Genomic DNA, 20,272 nt, shown 5'->3' on the forward strand with positions numbered 1-20,272 from the left:
TTAGTTCTGACTTTACAATAGATCTCATGCTTTAAGTTAATTAAAAAAAGAGTATAAATGAATTAGGAAATGCCTCAAATCACTATTTCTTCATGTATGCACTTACCAAATTGGTCCATGTATTTTAATTGCAGAAATATAGGTTCTATTTATAGCACTTATATTTTCATTGTGTGTTATACAGTGTTAAAGTGTTTTTATATTTATTTTATCACATAATTGTCAAGGTCTAACTGGAAATTGTTGAGGCATATTGGAGACCAGAAGTACTAAGAACCAAATATCTTGTTTGATCCAAGATGGTTCTACTTTAAAATATCCTTTCCTGGCGTTAGACTATCTGTCTCAGTTTTGGCTTCAGATGTTATGCTTGGTATGATAAGCAATTCCTATGCTTTGTTTCTTTCTTGTTATTAGTACTTGGGGTCCTGAGTGAGGGTAGGAAAGGTGTTGCTATTTCAAAATAAAACTGTAACTGGCTTTGTTGGTATATATTCATTTTGGTAGCTTTGTCTTTCCATGTGAAGAAAAATAACTGTCTGAGAATTGACTAACCAGCCAGGATTTATTGAGCAACTACTCTGTACCTAGCAATGTGCTAACTTAGAAAGACCTTGAGGGATAAAACGAAATCTTATTTGTCCTTGTAATCACTCTCTCCTCTCCAATGGGCCAAGTTTAATCTACTAATTAAAATATGTATTGCCCCTGTGCTACGGACCAGGCACAGTGTTTAGGCACTGATATGGGAAGATAAATATGTCTGGTATCTGCTTTCAAGGAACCTATAATAAAGGAGAAGAAACAGATAATGAAGGAAAATGATTACAATATAGCATGGCAGGTTCTGTATCAAATATTTCTTAAGGATGTGATGAAAGCACTTAGAATAGCTAGCTCAGGTATCATTCCTTTCTAGAAGCTTTTTCTAGGCCTTAAGAGGTTCAATAGACTCAATTTATGTTCATTTAACAAAAGAATGATTATGAAAATTTAACCACAATAAAAGGCCAAAAGTAATAAAATGGAATGGTGGAGGTAGAGTGTAGGATTTTGCAGAAAGATCACTTGTGATGGGTAGTTTATGGGGAATAGCACTGAATTCCCCAAACCTAATCTAACTGATGGTCCCAAAAGTCTATTGAATGTAAATTCTTGGTCTGATTGCCCTATACAGCATTATAGGTCAGGTTCTGATAAAGAATGTTCTAATATATTCTTTAGAGTTAAAACTGGGATAACTGCCTGGATTGATTTTTGAGTATGTGATACTTTGATCCTCTGAACAGAAATTATATTGATATTCTATGCAGCTATGAAGCTTCTCTTGACTCTTTGTGGGAATTTGGGAAGGAAACCCTGAATGAGTGTGGAAGAAAGTCTGTAAAATGGCCTACTTATGCTTATTAAAAGGTATTGAAATCTCTCTAACCAAAAGATGAGTTCTTCACAGCTAGGAAAGAAAGAGTTGGATTCTATTCTGTGCCATCTATCATAATCTGCTAGCTGCGGTTCAGCAGTTAAATATTTACTACCAGCAATGATAGCAGAAGCGAGAAAAGTCTAGTTTGATTTTCCAGATCTAAGGCTGCATTTTGAACTGCCACTTAGACAAATGCTTTGACTTAAAGCACTGAGCCAGCTTGATTTGGAACTGTCACCACCAAGAGAGAAAATGTCTGGAATACTGCAGTGTCATTTCTGGGCAGTCTGTCTTTTATGACTTGTCATGCATTACTAAAGGGAGACAAGTGAATACTGTGTACATGAAATCATTAGTGCTGTCATAGCAGGCAGAAGAAAGACCACCAGGCAGAACACAAGACCACCCAACACAAAACATGAGCTGCCATTAGCAACATGGTTGAGACTATATGCCCTTGACATTTGCCTTTCAGAATGTTGAGCCACCAAGCATGCTGTGGATAATTATTGCTTTGTGATGATATTAAGCAACTCTCACAATGTGGACCACCAGTTCTGGTTTGGGTTTCTTCTTTTTATTAGCACCATCTGAGAATGTCTGTGGTAGAGACTTTGGTGAATTTCATCTGTCCTGTGGCCAAAGGAATGAAAGGAAGAGCAGCTTAGTTTGTTAATATGGAAAAATTCAGCAAAAAAAAAAAAAAAGAGCCCATGACACATGTCTGGAAGAGGCTTCAGTGAGGGATTTTTTAATTTTTCAAAGTATATGAGAATGTTTTACTACTGATTATTAAAGTACACTCTCTATGCAAATAGCCTTATACTAATTAGCCCTATACTAATTTCAGAGCTGTGGTGATTTTTTTTTAATTTGACAAACTTTTCTAGTTAGTACTTCTATTTCACACAGACCTGGCTATCTCCTGGTTGAAAAACAAGCCAAAACAAAATAAAGCATTTTTTTCCCAAAATAAGTTAATATGATTTTAAACAATCATACAGTTTTAAAATTTTATTTATTTATTTATCTATTTATTCGAGATGGGGTCTCCCTCTATTGCCCAGGCTGGAGTGCAGTGGCATGATCTCATCACTGCAACCCCCGCCTCCTGGGTTCAAGCGATTCTCCTGCCTCAGCCTCCCGAATAGCTGGGACGACAGGTGAATGCCACCACTCCCAGCTAGTGTTTTGGTTTTTTAGTAGAGATGGGGTTTCACCACATTGGCTAGGCTGGTCTTGAACTCCTAATCTGGTGATCTGCCTACCTCGGCCTCCCAAAGTGTTGGGATTACAGGCATGAGCCACCATGCCCAACCAGGTATTTTTATTGTTAAAATATTTTTGTAAAGGAAAAATTAGTTCAATCTCTTTACTTTATTTGCCTTTGCATCAGACTTTTTTCTTGCCTTTATTTCAGTTTATTCCACTTCCAATTCTTATATTGAATGTCTTGGTCAAATTTTTAAACTTGAATTTACCAATACCGCTTCTCGTCTGACTCATTTATTCCCTGATAACAACTTTCTTGTTCAAGTTGTTTTCTGTGTGTTTGCTATTTTGTTGATACTTGCTTCTCTTGTACTCTTGTTCTTTCAGTCAACATTTTATTGAAGTTATTTACAGATTTTCTCAGGCATGTAAAATCCATTAATCATGTACATATCTGTTTTACCTTTATGATTTCAATGCCTTTTAAATTCAACTGTTTTTTTGAGGAGTTTCTATTCTTTCTGAAAATTTTGAATTCCAAAGAGAATGGATAATTAATCCTTAATAAGTAACTCAGTATCTTAGTTTTCTTAAAGAAACTTATTTAGATTGCAGATCTTTAAATTAACTTAGCACATTATGTTGTCATTGCTTATAAAATCTACCTTTAGTGGACGCAAACGAGAATTACTTTAAAAACATATATGAAGAGGTTAGATTTTATACCTAGTACATAAATCTCGAGTCAAAACTTTTGACAAAAATACCGTTAAGTTGAAATTGAGTTATCTTTCACAGAAGCCAATTCTCCAGCAGAATCAGTGGTAGAAGTGGGGCTCTTTACCATTCCAGTCTGTTGCTCTAATAAGCAACACGGGTGTGTACAGGTGAGATTTTCATGCAGTTAGCATTCATTCAGAGGGCTACATCTTCTAAACCTTTCTAATTCAACAAAAGCAGAGTATGCAAACATCCTACACAGTGCACAACTACAGATAGTTGATGAATAAATGTCAGGAGCTAAACATAACTAGAAAAAGCTGTAGAACAAAAAAGAGACAAAATCGTAAAAGGTCTAGATCCGAAAAAAACATTCATGAAGATCATGGATTTTAGAGTTTAGACCCCTGATTCATCTCTACTTATGCATAATCTGTTTTGGAACCCATTGCATATGCCACTATTTCCAGTAACTGATCCAAAATTGAGTTCCATCCTGGAATGTTGTGGTTTCCAAATACTAAATTGTTTACCAGATATAGAACAATACAGATTTTTCATCAACTTACCCAGGCTGCTTCTGACCACCATTTCCTTAGTATCCTAACAAGAAATTCTGAATTTCTCTTAGTGGTATATAAGCTCACAGGCTGATGTGAATTTGTGTTCTTTCTCACTGAGGAGATTTCTCTGCTTTCCCATGCCCTGCATCATTCTTTCATCCCTAGGGCCTGATCTTTCCATTTCCTGTGGGGTAGATGCTTGGCCCAAATGTGTGTAATTATGAAGTTTCCCTTGGGATCTGGGGTGGTGGGAGGGGATAGTTCTTGGTGCCTGGTGCACACAGTTTGTGTCTCAGGAGAAGAATCATAGAAAACAATTAACTGAGCATTTGTCAAAAATACTGGCACGTGCGCATGTCTTTTAACTCCCCAAAGATTTGCCTTCTGCTTTGCTAACCTACTGGCCAGCCAGATGGAAAGACTGCCAAGCACATCCAGCTAATGTAGCCAGAAGGCCACTCCATTTGAGTATCTGGAAATCATTCTTTCACTCACTTGGGAGGTTCTGGGGCCTCTTTATTTCTTCAGAAACAAGGCCCACCCCAAAGATTTCAAGAGCACATTGCAGCCCAGTCTCCACAAGTGAACAAGCTGTGAGAGTTGGAAATCTGCAGCTCCTCTCCTGCTCTATTTAAGGCAATACATTTTTTTTCCCAGCAACACAGGTTTACAGCCTCCCAAGATCCTTCTCATGAAAGGCAATAGAATGCAGTGTCAAGTTAAGTTAAGATGAGCGATTAGGGAAATCTGTAGCTACTGAGAATGAGGTTTCCAGTTGAGTATCAGAAGCGACCACAGAAGGTGAGGGTTTGCCTCTTTTCCATCTGTTGTCAGAACTAATGAAGAGAAGCAGAAGGCATTGGTTTGCTTCTCAAATTCCCCGCTCCGCTTCTCACTTGCCAATAATGATGCACTGCATAGGGGACGAATTTTCATTCCCATATCTCTTCTCTTGTTTTGGTGGTGGGCTGGCCACATCCAGAAGGGAAAGAGAAGTGAAATTCCCTGAATGTAGATGGGTGGGCAAGGTTCTACACCAAGGTCAGTCCTTGAGCAGGAGAGCTCCTTTACCTGCAGCACCTCACCAGAATGTTTGCAAGGCAACGACATCGATATGAAAATAAACCCCACCCTTCACTCTGCACTTTTCTCCTTCTTGCCTCAGACTAAAATGCCCCTCTTTGTAAAAAATCGAGCAAATACAATAAAGATAAAAAAGTGACTGACAGAAATTTAGTGGAAATATATTTACACTGAACTCTTCCTCCTCCCCACCCCTTCCATTCCTTAAATTGGAAACAATACTTCAGTAATGATCGTTCTGATACATAAATGTAACCATATCACTTTCTTGCTTTAAAATCTACAACTGTTATTTAAAGTCAAGTTAATGGTCTTTAGCATAATACGCCCCCACAACCCCCACCCCCGCCAAACTCAAGCCATGCTGAATTATTGCAGCTCCTTAAATCATCAGGTACCTTTAGAGTTTCCACACCTGCACACAAGCCACTCCCTATACTTGAAATGCCTTTATTCACTGGTCTTGCAAAACTGCTAATTTAAAATGCCATTCAGATGTCCCTTTCATTTGAAAATCTTCTCCAATTCTACAAGAACAGCACTTGCTCTCTTTGCACCACGGAACTGTGTGTGTAGCTCTTTTATAACATGGTATTATACTGGTTTTGTTACTGCTGTTTACTTGCATGTCCCTCCTGGTGGACTGATACCTTTGGGGGCAGGGGTTTTGTATTATTGTCACATTAACCCCAAGGTTTCTGAATGACTGCAGTGTAGTAGGTTCATTACACTGTTGCAGAATGAATGGACAAAACTGGTAAATATAACTCAACTTTATATATATTTCCCCATTTTCTAAATTCTCACCTTAAGAAAGATGCTTTTTCCTCCTTTTCCACATTTTGTTGAAGTAGTACAGCCTTTCATCTCTTCCCCTTATTCCTATTTTAAATTATTGATTGTATAGTTTCTTGGAAAAGAAGGTATTTGGCACAGCATGCTTCTCTCTACTGTCACCATCATGGCTAAATTCTCCTATCAGAGATCCAGAGACCCCAGCTTCTCTTAAGCAGCCTTCTCTCAAGGCCGCAGCACTCCCTGGGGTCTGTGCTCCCTCTTATTCATTGCACTGGGGCCCAAGAGTGAAGAACACTTCCCTTTATGCCCAATCCCTTGGTTATTCTCCCTTCAAATATGTAAACAGTCCCTTCATTAAATGCTGTTTACCCTTTGAATGAGCCATTTCTTTCCTGCCTCGACCCTGACTGATACTGTGGTCGACAAATAATAATAATTAACTTACTATTTATTAATCTCTTAATTTATAAACAAAAATAGGGATTTATTTCACTGAGTTATATCATATCCACAATGATATCTGTGGGAGTCAGGAGCCAAAGTCTTGAAAATGTTTAGTGAGCCCAGAGAAATATTCTCCACTGAAGCTGAAATTTGTATTTTCAGACTTTCCTGTTATATACATGAGTCTCACTCATGCAACAAACGTTTATTAAACACCACTTTCTCTTTATTCTTATCTTTCAACTTTTTGTCTTATCTTTTCCCTTTTCCATGTCAGAATATTCTTAAATCATAAGTCAGAAAACTTAAACTACTGGCTATGTAATTAGGCAAGTCACTGGACCTTGGTTTCCTTATCTATGAAATGGGGAGGATAATACCTCTTTTACAGAACCCACAGAGCTGCTGAGTAAATCAAATAGAACAGTTTTATATACAACCTATAATTACATTTACTACTTTTGTTGTTTTTGCTGCTTTCATGTTTTTAATTGTTGATGTCTCTCCTTAATAGTGCTTCTTTTTTTAAAAAAAAAAATTCTTTTTCTTTCTGCTGTTTTAGGTTTTCTTCCCTTTCCATGATATTCTTTTCATGCTCCTCTTCCACAAGTGCCACCCTCTTGACTAGTCTTTTGGAAATACCCTGAATGACCCGTTATTCTATACTTCAGCTCCTTTGGGACTGTCCTATTCCTTTTTCTCTCTTGCCTTGGTGACTTTCTTAAAAGCATGTTTAAAAAAATATTCCCCCGTGGTAAAAGGATAAAACTTCTAGAGAAATATAAACTTGGACCTAGACTGAAACAGATATATAATTGTCCTTTGTTGAAATGGTTTGGCTCTGTGTCCCCAGTCCAAATCTCATCTTGAATTATAATCCCATAGTACCCATGTGTCAAGGACAGGACCTGGTGGGAGGTAATTGGATCATGAGGGCGGTTCCCCCATGCTGTTCTTGTGATAGTGAGTTCTCACAAGATCTGATAGTTTTATGTGTTTACCATTTCCTCCTACATACACTTTTTCTCTCTAGCCACCTTGTGAAGAAGGTATCTGCTTCTCTTTCCTCCATAATTGTAAGTTTCCTGAGGCAATCCCAGCCTGGTGGAACTGTGAATCAATGAAACCTTCTCTGTTGATAAATTACCCATTTTGGGTATTATCTTTATACCAGTGTGAGAATGGACTAACAGATTTGTTTTGTGGTTTTTGAAACTAAGGTTCATAGTAAATACCAGAAAGGTTTCTAGGGTTCAATTGATCACAGCCTGAATAGTCTCTTCTTATGCTACTGTTGTAATTAGTGGTGTAATAACACCACCAAGGTATTGTCCGTTTCTCACAGCTGGCACTGAGATCAATGCTGTCTCCACTGCACCACATTGTCTCTGCAGAAGTTTTCAGTGTTGCTCTTTTATGAGATGGTCTCTTTAATTAACTCATAGGATGCACAGAATTTGCATCACTCTTGGTTAATATCTACTTTCCAATGACTTAGTTGTTTATTTTTAAAAGTTACTCTTAGCTCCTTAAGGATGTGGAAAAACTCCATGAAGGAAGAAGTGAATTCAGCACTAAAAGAACAATTTTTTTCAATCTTAACTTTAATGTCATTTCTATTATTTCTATTAAATAATTCAAAATTGAAATGATTTGTCCATATACATGTTTTAATTATTTTGCAGTGTGTGGCATGTATTCATAAAATATTAGTTTAAGAAACCAAATATAAGATAGACTGAGTTACTGGCTTACCTTCAGGCCACATAGGAATCACAACCAGGATACAGTTCTTAAGAATCTTAGTTGACACCAGAGATTGTCATTACCCAGGGTCTCTCCTTGGAGGGGACTTGGTGCACTGAAAGTGGAGATCATGAAGGCATCAAAGAATGCTCAGAGAATCCCTTGAGAAGCATAGTAATAGTACTTTTCTTATAAAGTGTGAGCATTTATAAGAGAACTTCATGAAATGACCGTTATGGTGCTTTATTCGGGGCTCTTTAGCATCATCGTCGGCAGTGGTGCTTTAATAGAAAAGCAAACAAAAATCACCTGAGTTGATGAAAACAACTATGGAAGCATCTGGTACGGTATCTAGCAGAGAGGAAGTATTAATTACCTCTTCATTCATAGAAACAAGGAAGGAAAAAGGGGAAGGAGAGAGAGAAAAGATGGGAAAGGCTTTTAAAAACAGATGATACATACTAGAGGCTGGGAAGCATGAGTGGGTGGGTGAAGCAAGGATGAAGAGAGGTAGGTTAACAGGCGCAAACATACAGTTAGATAAAAGGTACAACTTCTATTGCTCAACAGCAGAGTTGAGCAACTATAGTTACAACAATGTGTTATATATTTCAAAATAGCTAGAAGAGAGTAGCTTGAATTGTTCCCAATACATAGAAAAAATAAATAATCAAGTGATAAATACCTCAAATATCCTGATTTGATCATTACACAACCTATGTATGTAACAAAATACCACATCTACCTCCATTAAAATGTAAAATACTATGTATCAATAAAAAGTAAAAATACAAAATTAAAAGCAGGTTTTAACAGGCAAAATAACCAGCTAGCATCATAAAGAAAGGATCAAATTCACACATAACAATATTAACCTTAAATGTAAATGGGCTAAATGTCTCAATTAAAAGACACAGACTGGCAAATTGGATAAAGAATCAAGACTCATCAGTGTGCTGCATTCAGGAGACCCATCTCATGTGCAAAGACACACATGGCTCAAAATAAAGGGATGGAGGAATATTTATCAAGCAAATGAAAAGCAAAAAAAAAAAGCAGAGGTTGCAATCCTAGCTTCTGATAAAACAGACTTCAAACAAACAAAGATCAAAAAAGTCAAAGAAGAGCATTACATAATGATAAAGGAATCAATGCAACAAGAAGAGCTAACTATCTTAAGTATATATGCACCCAATACAGGGGCACCCAAATTCATAAAGCAGGTTCTTAGAGACCTACAAAGAGACTTAGACTCCCATACAACAATAGTGAGAGACTTAACACCCCGCTGTCAATATTAGACAGATGAACAAGACAGAAAATTAACAAGGATATTCAGGAGTTGAACTCAGCTCTAGATCACACAGACCTAATAGACATCTACAGAACTCTCCACCCGAAATCAATAGAATATACATTCTTCTCAGCACCACATCACACTTATTCTAAAACTGACCACATAATTGGAAGTAAAACACTACTCAGCAAATGCAAAAGAACGGAAATCATAACAAACAGTCTCTCAGACCACAATGCAATCAAATTAGAACTCAGGATTAAGAAACTCACTCAGAACCACACAACTACATGGAAACTGAACAACCTGACTACTGGGTAAATGATGAAATTGAGGCAGAAATAAAGAAGTTATTTGAAATCAATGAGAACAAAGATACAACATACCAGCATCTCTGAGACAGGGCTAAAGCAGTGTTTAAAGAGAAATTTATAGCACTAAATGCCCACAAGAGAAAGCAGAAAAGATCTAATATGACACCCCACCCTAACAGCACAATTAAAAGAACTAGAGAAGCAAGAGCAAACAAATTCAAAGGCTAGCAGAAGACAAGAAATAACTAAGATCAGAGTAGAACTGAAGGAGATAGAGACATGAAAAGCCCTTCAAAAAATCAATGAATCCAGGAGCTGGTTTTTTGAAAAGATCAACAAAATAGCTAGACTATTAGCCAGAATAACAAAAAAGAAAAGAGAGAAGAATCAAATAGACCCAATCAAAAATGATAATGTGGATATCACTACTGATCCCACAGAAATATGAACTACCATCAAAGAATACTATAAACAACTATATGCAAATAAACTAGAAAATCTAGAAGAAATGGATAAATTCCTGGACACGTACACCCTCCCAAGACTAAAAAAGGACGAAGTTAAATCCCTGAATAGATCAATTTCAAGTTCTGAAATTGAGGAAGTAATTAATAGCCTACCAACCAGAAAAAGCCAAGGATGAGAAGGACTCATTGCTGAATTCTTCCAGAGGCACAAAGAGGAGCTGGTATTGTATTCCTTCTGAAACTATGCCAAACAATAGAAAAAGAGGGACTTCTTCCAACCTCATTTTATGAGGCCAATATCATCCTGACACCAAAACCTGGTAGAGACACAACAAAAAAAGAAAAATTCGGGACAATATCCCTGATGAATTTTGATGTGAAAATCCTCAATACTGGCAAACAGAATCCAGCAGGACATCAAAAAGTTTATCCATCATGATCAAGTTGGCTTCATATCTGCAATGCAAGGCTGGTTCAACATACGCAAATCAATAAACATAATCCATCACATAAACAGAACCAAAGACAAAAACCTCATGATTATCTCGATAGATGCAGAAAAGGCCTTCAATAAAATTCAACATCCCTTCATGTTAAAAACTCTCAATAAACTAGGTATCCAGTGGAACATATCTCAAAATAATAAGAGCTATTTATGACAAACCCACAGCCAATATCATACTGAATGGGCAAAAGCTGGAAGCATTCCCTTTGAAAAGTGGCACAAGACAAGGATGCCCTTTCTCACCACTCCTATTCAACATAGTATTGGAAGTTCTGTCCAGGGCAATCAGGCAAGAGAAAGAAAGAAAGCGTATTCAAATAGGAAGAGAGGAAGTCAAACTGTCTCTGTTTGCAGATGACATGATTGTATATTTAGAAAACTTCATCATGTCAACCCAAAATCTCCTTAAGCTGATAAGCAACTTCAGCAAAGTTCAGGATAAAAGGTCAATGTGCACAAATTACAAGCATCCCTATACACCAATAATAGACAAACAAAGAGCCAAATCATGAGTGAACTCCCATTCACAATTGCTACAAAGAGAATAAAATTCCTAGGAATACAACTTACAAGGGATGGGAAGGATGTCTTCAAGCAGAACTACAAACCACTGCTCCAGGAAATAAGAGAGGACACAAACAAATGGAAAAACATTCCATGCTCATGGATAGGAAGAATCAATATTATGAAAATGGCCACACTGCCCAAAGTAATTTATAGATTCAATGCTATCCCCATCAAGTTACCATTGACATTCTTTACAGAATTAGAAAAATTACTTTACATTTCATATGGAACCAAAGAAGAGCCTGTATAGTCAAGACAATCCTAAGCAAAAAGAACAAAGCTGGAGGCATCATGCTACTTGACTTCAATCTATACTACAAGGTTACAGTAATCCCAGCTGTTTGGGTACTGGTACCAAAACAGAGATATAGACCAATGGAACAGAACAGAGCCCTCAGAAATAATGCCACACATCTACAACCGTCTGATCTCTGACAAACCTGACAAAAACAAGCAATGGGGAAAGGATTCCTCATTTAATAAATATTGTTGGGAAAACTGGCTAGCCATATGCAGAAAACTGAACCTGGACCCCTTCCTTATACCTTATACAAAAATTAACTCAAGCTGGATTAAACACTTAAACATAAGACCTAAAACCATAAAAACCCTAGAAGAAAACCTTGGCAATATCATGCAGGATAGGCATGGGCAAAGACTTCAAGATAAAAAACCAAAAGCAATGGCAACAAAAGACAAAATTGACAAATGGGATTTAATTAAACCAAAAAGGTTCTACATAGCAAAAGAAACTATCATCAGAGTGAACAGGCAACCTACAGAATGGAAAAAAATTTTTGCAATCTATCCATCTGGCAAAGGCTAACATCCAGAATCTATAAAGAACTTAAACAAATTTACAAGAAAAAAAACAACCCCATCAAAAAGTGGGCAAAGGATAGGAACAGACACTTCTCAGAAGAAGACATTTATGTGGCCAAGAAACACATGAAAAATAGCTCATCATCACTGGTCATTAGAGAAATGCAAATCAAAACCACAATGAGATACCATCTCATGCCAGATAAAATGGTGATCATTAAAAAGTCAGGAAACAACAGATGTGGGAGAGGATGTGGAGAAATAGGAATGCTTTTACACTGTTGGTGGGAGTGTAAATAAGTTCAACCTTTGTGGAAGACAGTGTGGTAATTCCTCAAGGATCTAGAAATAGAAATACCATTTGAACCAGCATTACTGGGTATATACTCAAAGGATTATAAACCATTCTACTATGAAGACACAGGCACACATATGCTTATTGCAGCACTGTTCATGATAGCAAAGACTTGGAACCAAGCCAAATGCCCATCAATGATAGACTGGATAAAGAAAATGTGGCACAAATACACCATGGAATACTACACAGTCATAAAAAAAGGATAAGTTCATGTCTTTTGCGGGGACATGGATGAAGCTGGAAACCATCATTCTCAGCAAACTAACACAGGGACAGAAAACCAAACCCCACATGTTCTCACTCATGAGTGGGAGCTGAACAATGAGAACACAGATACAGGGAGGGGAACATCACACATCAGGGCCTGTTGGGGGATAGGGGATAAGGGGAGGGATAGCATTAGGAGAAATACCTAATGTAGATGACCAGTTGTTGGGTGCAGCAAACCACCAGGGCACACGTATACCTATGTAACAAACCTGCACATTCTGCACATGTATCCCAGAACTTAAAGTATTTAAAGTATTGAAAAACAAACAAACAAAACAAAACAAAAACAGAAAAAAATGGACCTAAATTCAAGTTGCTTTGTGTTTCAAATATAATGTAAATAGAAGATTTGGGTCTCTGCAAATCATTTTATTTGTAGAATTTGTGGCTTACACTTGGAGTAACATTTTGAATTTAACTTTGAGGAGTTATTGAAAAACCTATTTATATTGGGCTTTCTTCTCATACATTTGTATACTTGAAATAACTTGGCCTTTTAGCCAAAATGTGTAAGGTCTATTTTATATGTAGTTGCACAAATTCAAATACCAGCTCTACCATTAATAAAGTACATGGAGCTAGGAAAAGAGAATCTTCTTAAAAGAGAATTCTCAGTTGGCAGATCACATTTGTTATGAACATTACTGAGCTTCATTATAATATGCTCTATATAAATGTGCTCTGTAATTGTAAAACTCATCACATACAGTCTCTGAGGAATTAGTGTTTTGTTAAGAAATTTTGTTAAATTTCTAAGATGTTTTAATTTTTAATGCTTATATGCTGAACACAATAATAAATGATAGGAATATCTTCCTGTGTTATATGGGGAAGAGCTGAAGTGGGATATTTTCTCAAAGTCAGTTTCTAGAGCCTACCTAGAATTCAAAACCCACAGCACCACCAGTTTCTTCCTCAGGAGGCCCCATTTCTTAATTACATAAAAATGTAAACTTCTTTGGACAAGTCCATTCAAGGCTCACCAAGGACTACCCTTTCTACCTTTGTGGACTATGAAAGATAGTCTTTTCTATCTATGAAAAACTCCTTGTGTAAGCCCAGGATTTGGAAGCCACCATCCTCTCCTGAACATAATGATAACAGTTGATGTTTATTGAGGACTTACTGTGTGCCAAGCAGTGTTATAAGTACTTCTCACATGTTAATCGCCAGGAAAGCCTGTGACGTGGGTATTATTATTACTTTCATTTTACTGATAGGGTGCTTAGGCAGAGAGGTTAGAATTTGCTTATGTTGTATAGAATGGTAACTGAAAGGGCCAGGATTAAAACCCAGGCAGTCTGTCTCCAGAGTCCTCACTCTTAATTTCTTTATAAACATCCTGCCCCTTTCAGCCTTGCCCTAAGTCTCCCAAATAAATGAAGTCTCATGTGGTCACCTTCTTTCCCAGTTAATGAAAATATTCATGTCCTCTCTTTAAAAGACCACATGTGTAGCAGTTGCTAGTAGTGACTGAGACTTTGGCCATCCTCAAAGAGAGCCACAGTGTCTGCTTGATAAAAGCCATAATTTTCCTGACCTGCTCTGGGGCTGGACCCCTCAAAGAAAATGCAGGCAGACACTTGGCAATGGGGTTCTCCCAGACTCTCAAGCACAGGGCTGTGTTAGTGTTGGCAGGGGGGGACGGTTTGCTTCCTCCCTGTTTCATGAACTGTCACATCAGCCTCTTTGATCCTCCCAGGGTCTCAAGTGTGCCAAGATCATTACTCGACGTTATTGCTCTGTTTCAGATAATTGCCAGAGAAAACGCTTGGTAATGACCAAGGTAGGGAAATATCGCTCCCTGCACGGTATACCATTTATATATTGCATACTCAGAAAGGCTCCAGAGTGGAGGCATTGCTTATTTTTATTGTCCCAAAGCCATGAGGGGGAAAAAGGGGGAATGAACAGAAATTGATACATCTGGAACAAGAGCCAGGCATGATTTACTCACATTTTTACCTGACCCGAAATTGCTTATTTAGAAAAAAGAAACATTATAAAGTCTCAGGAAAATGTCATGAATCAGAGCCAGCATGATTTCACATTAGGGCTTCATAAACTGTGTGTGCGTAGTTTTTTTTTTTTTTTAAAGCAAAGAAACTGTCCAGGAAAATCAAATGAGCCAAAGGTAGCTCTGCCACCATGACCATCACCATAGAAACCGTGTAAGAGCATGATAGCACAGCACGAGAGGCCCATAGCTCAGGACTGCAAACGGATGGAAACCTGCTGGTTCACTAGAGGCCATTCTTACTACAAAAAGAGGATGGGCACTGACTTGGGAAAGTAACAAACAAGAGACAACAGACTCACTATTATACTGTTGCCTTGAAAATGAACTGATCATACACTACATCACTGAAACAACTACAGGAAGTCAGAAGAGAGAGAGAGGAAAAAGTGGATTAAAGCCTGCATTCTACTTTAATAGTTCCCTTACTTCATGTGCTCTTAGCACTTTGTAAGCAATATGAACACAATTTTGAAGCAATTAGATAATAAGTGCTATTATTATAGCTACCAGCTGGAAGAGACTTTAGAGACCATCAATTTTTTAAAAAATTAACCGTACTCCAGGCTTTATTTGTTTTTTTTTTTTTTTTCTGAGATGGAGTTTCGCTCTTGTTCCCCAGGCTGGAGTGCAATGGCGCGATCTCGGCTCACCGCAACCTCCGCCTCCTGGGTTCAGGCAATTCTCCTGCCTCAGCCTCCCGAGTAGCTGGGATTACAGGCACGCACCACTACGCCCAGCCAGTTTTTGTATTTTTAGTAGAGATGGGGTTTCACCATGTTGACCAGGATGGTCTCGATCTCTTGACCTCGTGATCCACCCGCCTCGGCCTCCCAAAGTGCTGGGATTACAGGCTTGAGCCACCGCACCCAGCCCTTTATTTGGTTTTCATCTGTTTTTTCATTAATGTCCTTTTTCTAGTTCAGGATTTGATTCAAGGTAGCACAGTGCATTTAATTGTCATGTCTCCCCAGTCTCCTCTGGTTTGTGACAGTTTCTGTCTTTCCTCTTTTCTCTCGTCTTTCTTTCTTTCTCTCTCTCTTTCTCTTCTTCTTTTTTACCTTGACAGTCCTGAGGAGTGCTGGAAAGGTATCCTGACAAATGTTCTCCAGTCTGAGTTTCTCTGATGTCTTGCTCATAATTAGACTGGGATTATGAGTTTCTGGGAAGAAGATCATAGAGATGAAATGCCCTTCTCATCATATCTTATTGAGGGTGACATCTCTGGGCATATTAACCCTCATCACTTGGTTAATGACATGTTGGCCAGGTTTCTCCAGTGTAAAGTTACTATTTTTCCCTGTCCCTATTCTATTGCTTAGGTTTAAGTCACTAAACCTAGTTCACCCTCAGGGTATGTGTAGAGGGGTAGCAAGTTTCACCTTTTCCTAGGGGAGGGAGTAATTACATATATTATTTCAAATTCTTCTGTAAGGAAGATTTAACGTTTCTATTCATTTATTTTTATTCAATCATTTATTTATATTGGTGTGCACTCATATAGATTCACAGATTGATCATCCCTAATCCAAAATCCAAAATCCAAAATCCAAAATGCTCCAAAATCTCAAACATTTGGAGCACTGACATAATGCCACAAGTAGAGAAATCCACACCTGATTTCATGTGATGGGTTGCAGTCAAAACTTTATTTCATGCACAAAATTATTAAAAATATTGTATAAAATTATCTTTAGGCTATGTGTATAATAAAAAGCATAAATGCATTTCCTGTTTACACTTGGGTTCCATCCCTAAAATATCTCATTGTACATATGCAAATTTCCAAAAATCTGAGAAAATCTGAAATTTGAAGCACTTCTGGCCCCAAGCATTTCAGATAAGGATAGTCAACTACTATTTCATATTTTGGCTTATAATCTAATGCCATGTTGTTTATTTTGTTGAACAAATTACTTCAACTTTGGCCACTGGGAACTCCTTTGGGTTCGCTTCTGTGTCCCCCATCCATTTGTGTGTTGAGCACTTCCTTCCTTTTGGCACTACAAGATCCTCCAGCTTCTTCTATTTTACCTGCCCCAGCCCTCACATTAGGTATTTCTCCAAGGAATCCTGGTTCCTTTTATTCAAGCATGGTATTTAGAAACCAAAGAGACCATCAATTTTTAACTTCTTCATTGGTCAAATTAAGAAGCTGAGGTGCAGATGACAAAATAAGTCATGTGATGCATTATCTGACATTGAGTTAGTGGAAGGCAGGGATTAGAAGCCTGGGTCTGACCCTTAGTTTGATAGTGTTTCCGATACTCCAGTCTTTGCTATATATCTCTGCTTTTCCAGCTAGCTTGTGAGCTCCTTGAAGGTAGGAAGTATGTTCTCTGCTCTTGGTACAGTCTCCATTGTGCCTTATATAAAGCTGAGCATGGTGCAGATAATAGATGCATGAAGAGAATCTCTGCAGCACCTGCTTATTTAGCCTCACTCTTCTCTGCTCAGGTCAGACCCTCATTCACTCTTGCTCTAGACTACTGCAGTTTCTACAAATACAGTGGTTTTCTTTTTCTCTGATCTATCCTACTCATTGTTGCAAGATAAAAGATGGAACTGCAGAGTTCTGAAAATCTCTTTCTCAACACCCATTTCATGGAATAAAGTTAAACTCACAATTCAAATTTATTCCCTTTTTCCATTAATCTGAAATCATATGTGGTCTCCTGTGACTATATTAGCAAATACTGCTTCATCATAGATTGCCCAGAAAAGAGGGGCCCTCAGATGTAAGCTGTCTCAGCTTTCCTGTTTTCTATAACTAATTCTATCTCTGTTTTCCACCAACTTTACATTTTTCATTTCTGTTCCAGAGTAAGTGTCCCTATTTCTTTCACAGGTTTTAACCAGTGCTAAACCTGACTTCCCTGAGATAGTGCTCCAATGGTTATTATTTCTGAGCCTTAAATTCCTACTCTTTAATTTTCTATTGGTACATTCTGTTGAACATGTTTATAGGCTGAATTCTTCCTCATCCTAAATAAATAGATACATGAAAAACCTTCCCTAGCCCTTTCTTCTTTATATCATGCCATTTCTCCTTCCATTCATTTTTACATTATGAGAAGTCTCTACTCACAGCTTCTGTTTTCCCACTCACTATTAACTCACTTATCCTACCTGACTTTAGATTCCCCCACTGAATTAATCCTTTACAGTATCCCTAAAGTGTCATGAATGATCTCTTAAAAGATTTTAATGACTCCATCAGTCATGGTTTAGTAGGAAATGACACATTCAAAGGGTTTAATTTTATAAAGCGAATTTTGGTGAGGTGAAATAACCCGGTGGGAGGTTAAAGAAGCCAAGCAGGGTGGTGAGGTATCCAGAGACCAGCAAGAGTGGAAGGCAAGTGGAGAAAGAAGTGCTACCAGAAATGAGCATGAGCTGTAGCTGCCTGATATAAGCTGTGGTCTTAGCAGAGGAAAATTGGCTTCTGTCAAAACTGTGGATCATTCAGGGAGGGAGAGCAGAAGAAATTCCCTTACTTATCTTTTATCTTACCCATGATGTCCTGTTGGTATCTCCCATTGGTTAACCCAAAGTTAAGACAGAGGGCAGGAAGCTCAAGTAACACACTTTGTAGAGGTAAGTCCTTTAGGAGTTCAGAGGACAGATAAAGGATTTCAAGGGGCAAAGAGAATAACCAGCATAGTTACTTATCTGATTTAACAATTGGGAAGATTTTTCTGCTCACTTCTGAAAGTTTTTCCTCCCTCTGAGGTCTGTAATGCTATCTCCTGACTTCTTTCAATAATGTATGGATTGAAAAGAAAAATGAGCACCTCCTGTGTTGATAGGGCTGTGTTAGGCACTGGAGATTCAGTGGTGCAAAGAAAAGTACTCTCCCTTCAGAAACCTTATGTTCTGAAAGTTTCTTTTCAGTCTGCTCTACCAGCTCTTTCTCAGCCGTCCTGGTTTACTGTTGCCATTCCTCAAAATTCTCTCTTCAGATCTCTTCTCTCACTGGGAAACCCAGTTTATCTCCAGGGATTTTTGTTCTCACATGTATGTGAGGACTTCCAAATCCACATTCTAAACTCAGCTTCCTTGCTTATTAGAAAAGAATTTAAGGTGCTCAATATGATGGCCTCAATCTTTTTTCCTCTTATCTTACCGTCTCTTACATTCTCTGTGCTCCTCCTTTCCATAAAAGGATCCAAGTCAGGGTTTTTGTTTTGTTATGTTTTAATCTGTTTTTGTTCATTGATGTATTATAGTGCCTGTAATAGTATCTGGCACATAATAGGCACTCAGTAAATATTTATTGAATAAAGACTGAATTGCTTCCAGTGAAATTGGATTACTCTCTACTCCCTAACCATATGACCTTGTTTATTTCTGCCCCTTTGCTCACATAAATTTTTTTGCATCATTCTAGCTTCTATAATCCAATCTCCCTCCAAGATGCAATTAAATATCTTTCCTATGAGCCCTTTAAGATACAGCCTAAATAGAATTAATCCATTCATCTTCTGTATTGCCATTATATCGTTTATATTTCTGCTTCAGCACTACTATTATTCCATATATTATAGTTAAACATATGTATGCTTATCTCCTCTTACAACATTACTAAAATGATCTAGGCTAAGTTATTTATTGTCATTTATTCTTCACATTTCCAAAGAGCCTGGAAAAGTATTTTGTTGAATTAAGAAGCTAAACATTAAGTCCCAGCCCAAATATATAAATTAACCTCTCTCAGTCATTTTAAAAATGTTTAGGATCTGTCTCTATACATAATTGATGTGTGTCAGGAAAGTGAGCGCATATTGCACCTTTATTTTTGTAGTTTTGGAGAGGTGTCAGGTGGTACAGCTGAAAAAGCAATGTCAGATAGCACCAACTAGATAGACCTTTAGTCTCTATAGTCAATGAGTCCTCAATTAGAGTGGCCTTTTGAATCTTCAATACTGCAGTGCCACACCAACCTATTTGTACTCTGAAATTTATATAATCCAGGCTCAATTAACTCAATTATATTGATAAGAAGTCATATTGATCCAGCTCCATACACTCTGAAAACTAACTTTTGCAGAAAAATAATTATCCTATAGTAGATATTTACAGAGATCCAGAATAAGTTTCTGCTAATTTGTAAATATTAGAAGTTTTCATCTAAGTCTACATGGAGATAATTGAAGTTTGTTTGTACTGATTCAACTGGAACTATTTTTGAATCTATTTATCATACCCATGTGTGGAAGATCAACAGTCAAGTCCATGTTGGACTTTAGCAATCCTGGTCTGTCCCTTCTTTATTCCTCCACTAACATATGGTGAAGAACGTGCTTCCATGTCTCTCTTTATATTTTTTGATCTTGGCTCCTCCTGTTCCACAGAAAGTGACTATAAAGGCTAGAACACATATGGAGTTTAAGAACTACTGCATGCAAATTAACTCCTCCGACTTTTAGAATATAAAAAATCTCTCACTTCCCTCAGGTTGCAATTAGTTAGAAATTAGTAGAACCATAGCTTCCCAAGGACAACTGTAACCTTTCAACTAAAAAAATAAATTAGACTGATGAAGAAATAAAGAGAGTGTGATTTATTGCTGGCCAGCTCTTTGCCAAACCCATTTACGTTCCTTCCTGGGCATGTAGTTAGAATACATTTTCCAGCCTCTATTAAATCCATGTCATGTGACTAGC

At 37.6% G+C, this 20,272-nt stretch overlaps 1 long non-coding RNA gene across 6 annotated transcripts in view; it reads right to left on the bottom strand.

The window, feature by feature from the left end:
* LOC105711706 (uncharacterized) overlaps window positions 1-20,272 on the bottom strand; it is a 285,757-nt gene that overhangs the window by 56,396 nt on the left and 209,089 nt on the right. For all 6 annotated transcript variants that reach the window (XR_010340352.1, XR_010340355.1, XR_010340353.1 and 3 more), the window contains one exon: window positions 7,999-8,104. This is a non-coding gene — a long non-coding RNA (uncharacterized LOC105711706). The remainder of the gene's footprint in view (window positions 1-7,998; window positions 8,105-20,272) is intronic.

The sequence above is a fragment of the Aotus nancymaae genome, unplaced genomic scaffold (assembly GCF_030222135.1).
Source record: "Aotus nancymaae isolate 86718 unplaced genomic scaffold, 86718_ANA_hifiasm-v0.15.2.pri h1tg000108l, whole genome shotgun sequence".
In the NCBI taxonomy this organism is placed as follows: Eukaryota; Metazoa; Chordata; class Mammalia; order Primates; family Aotidae; genus Aotus; species Aotus nancymaae.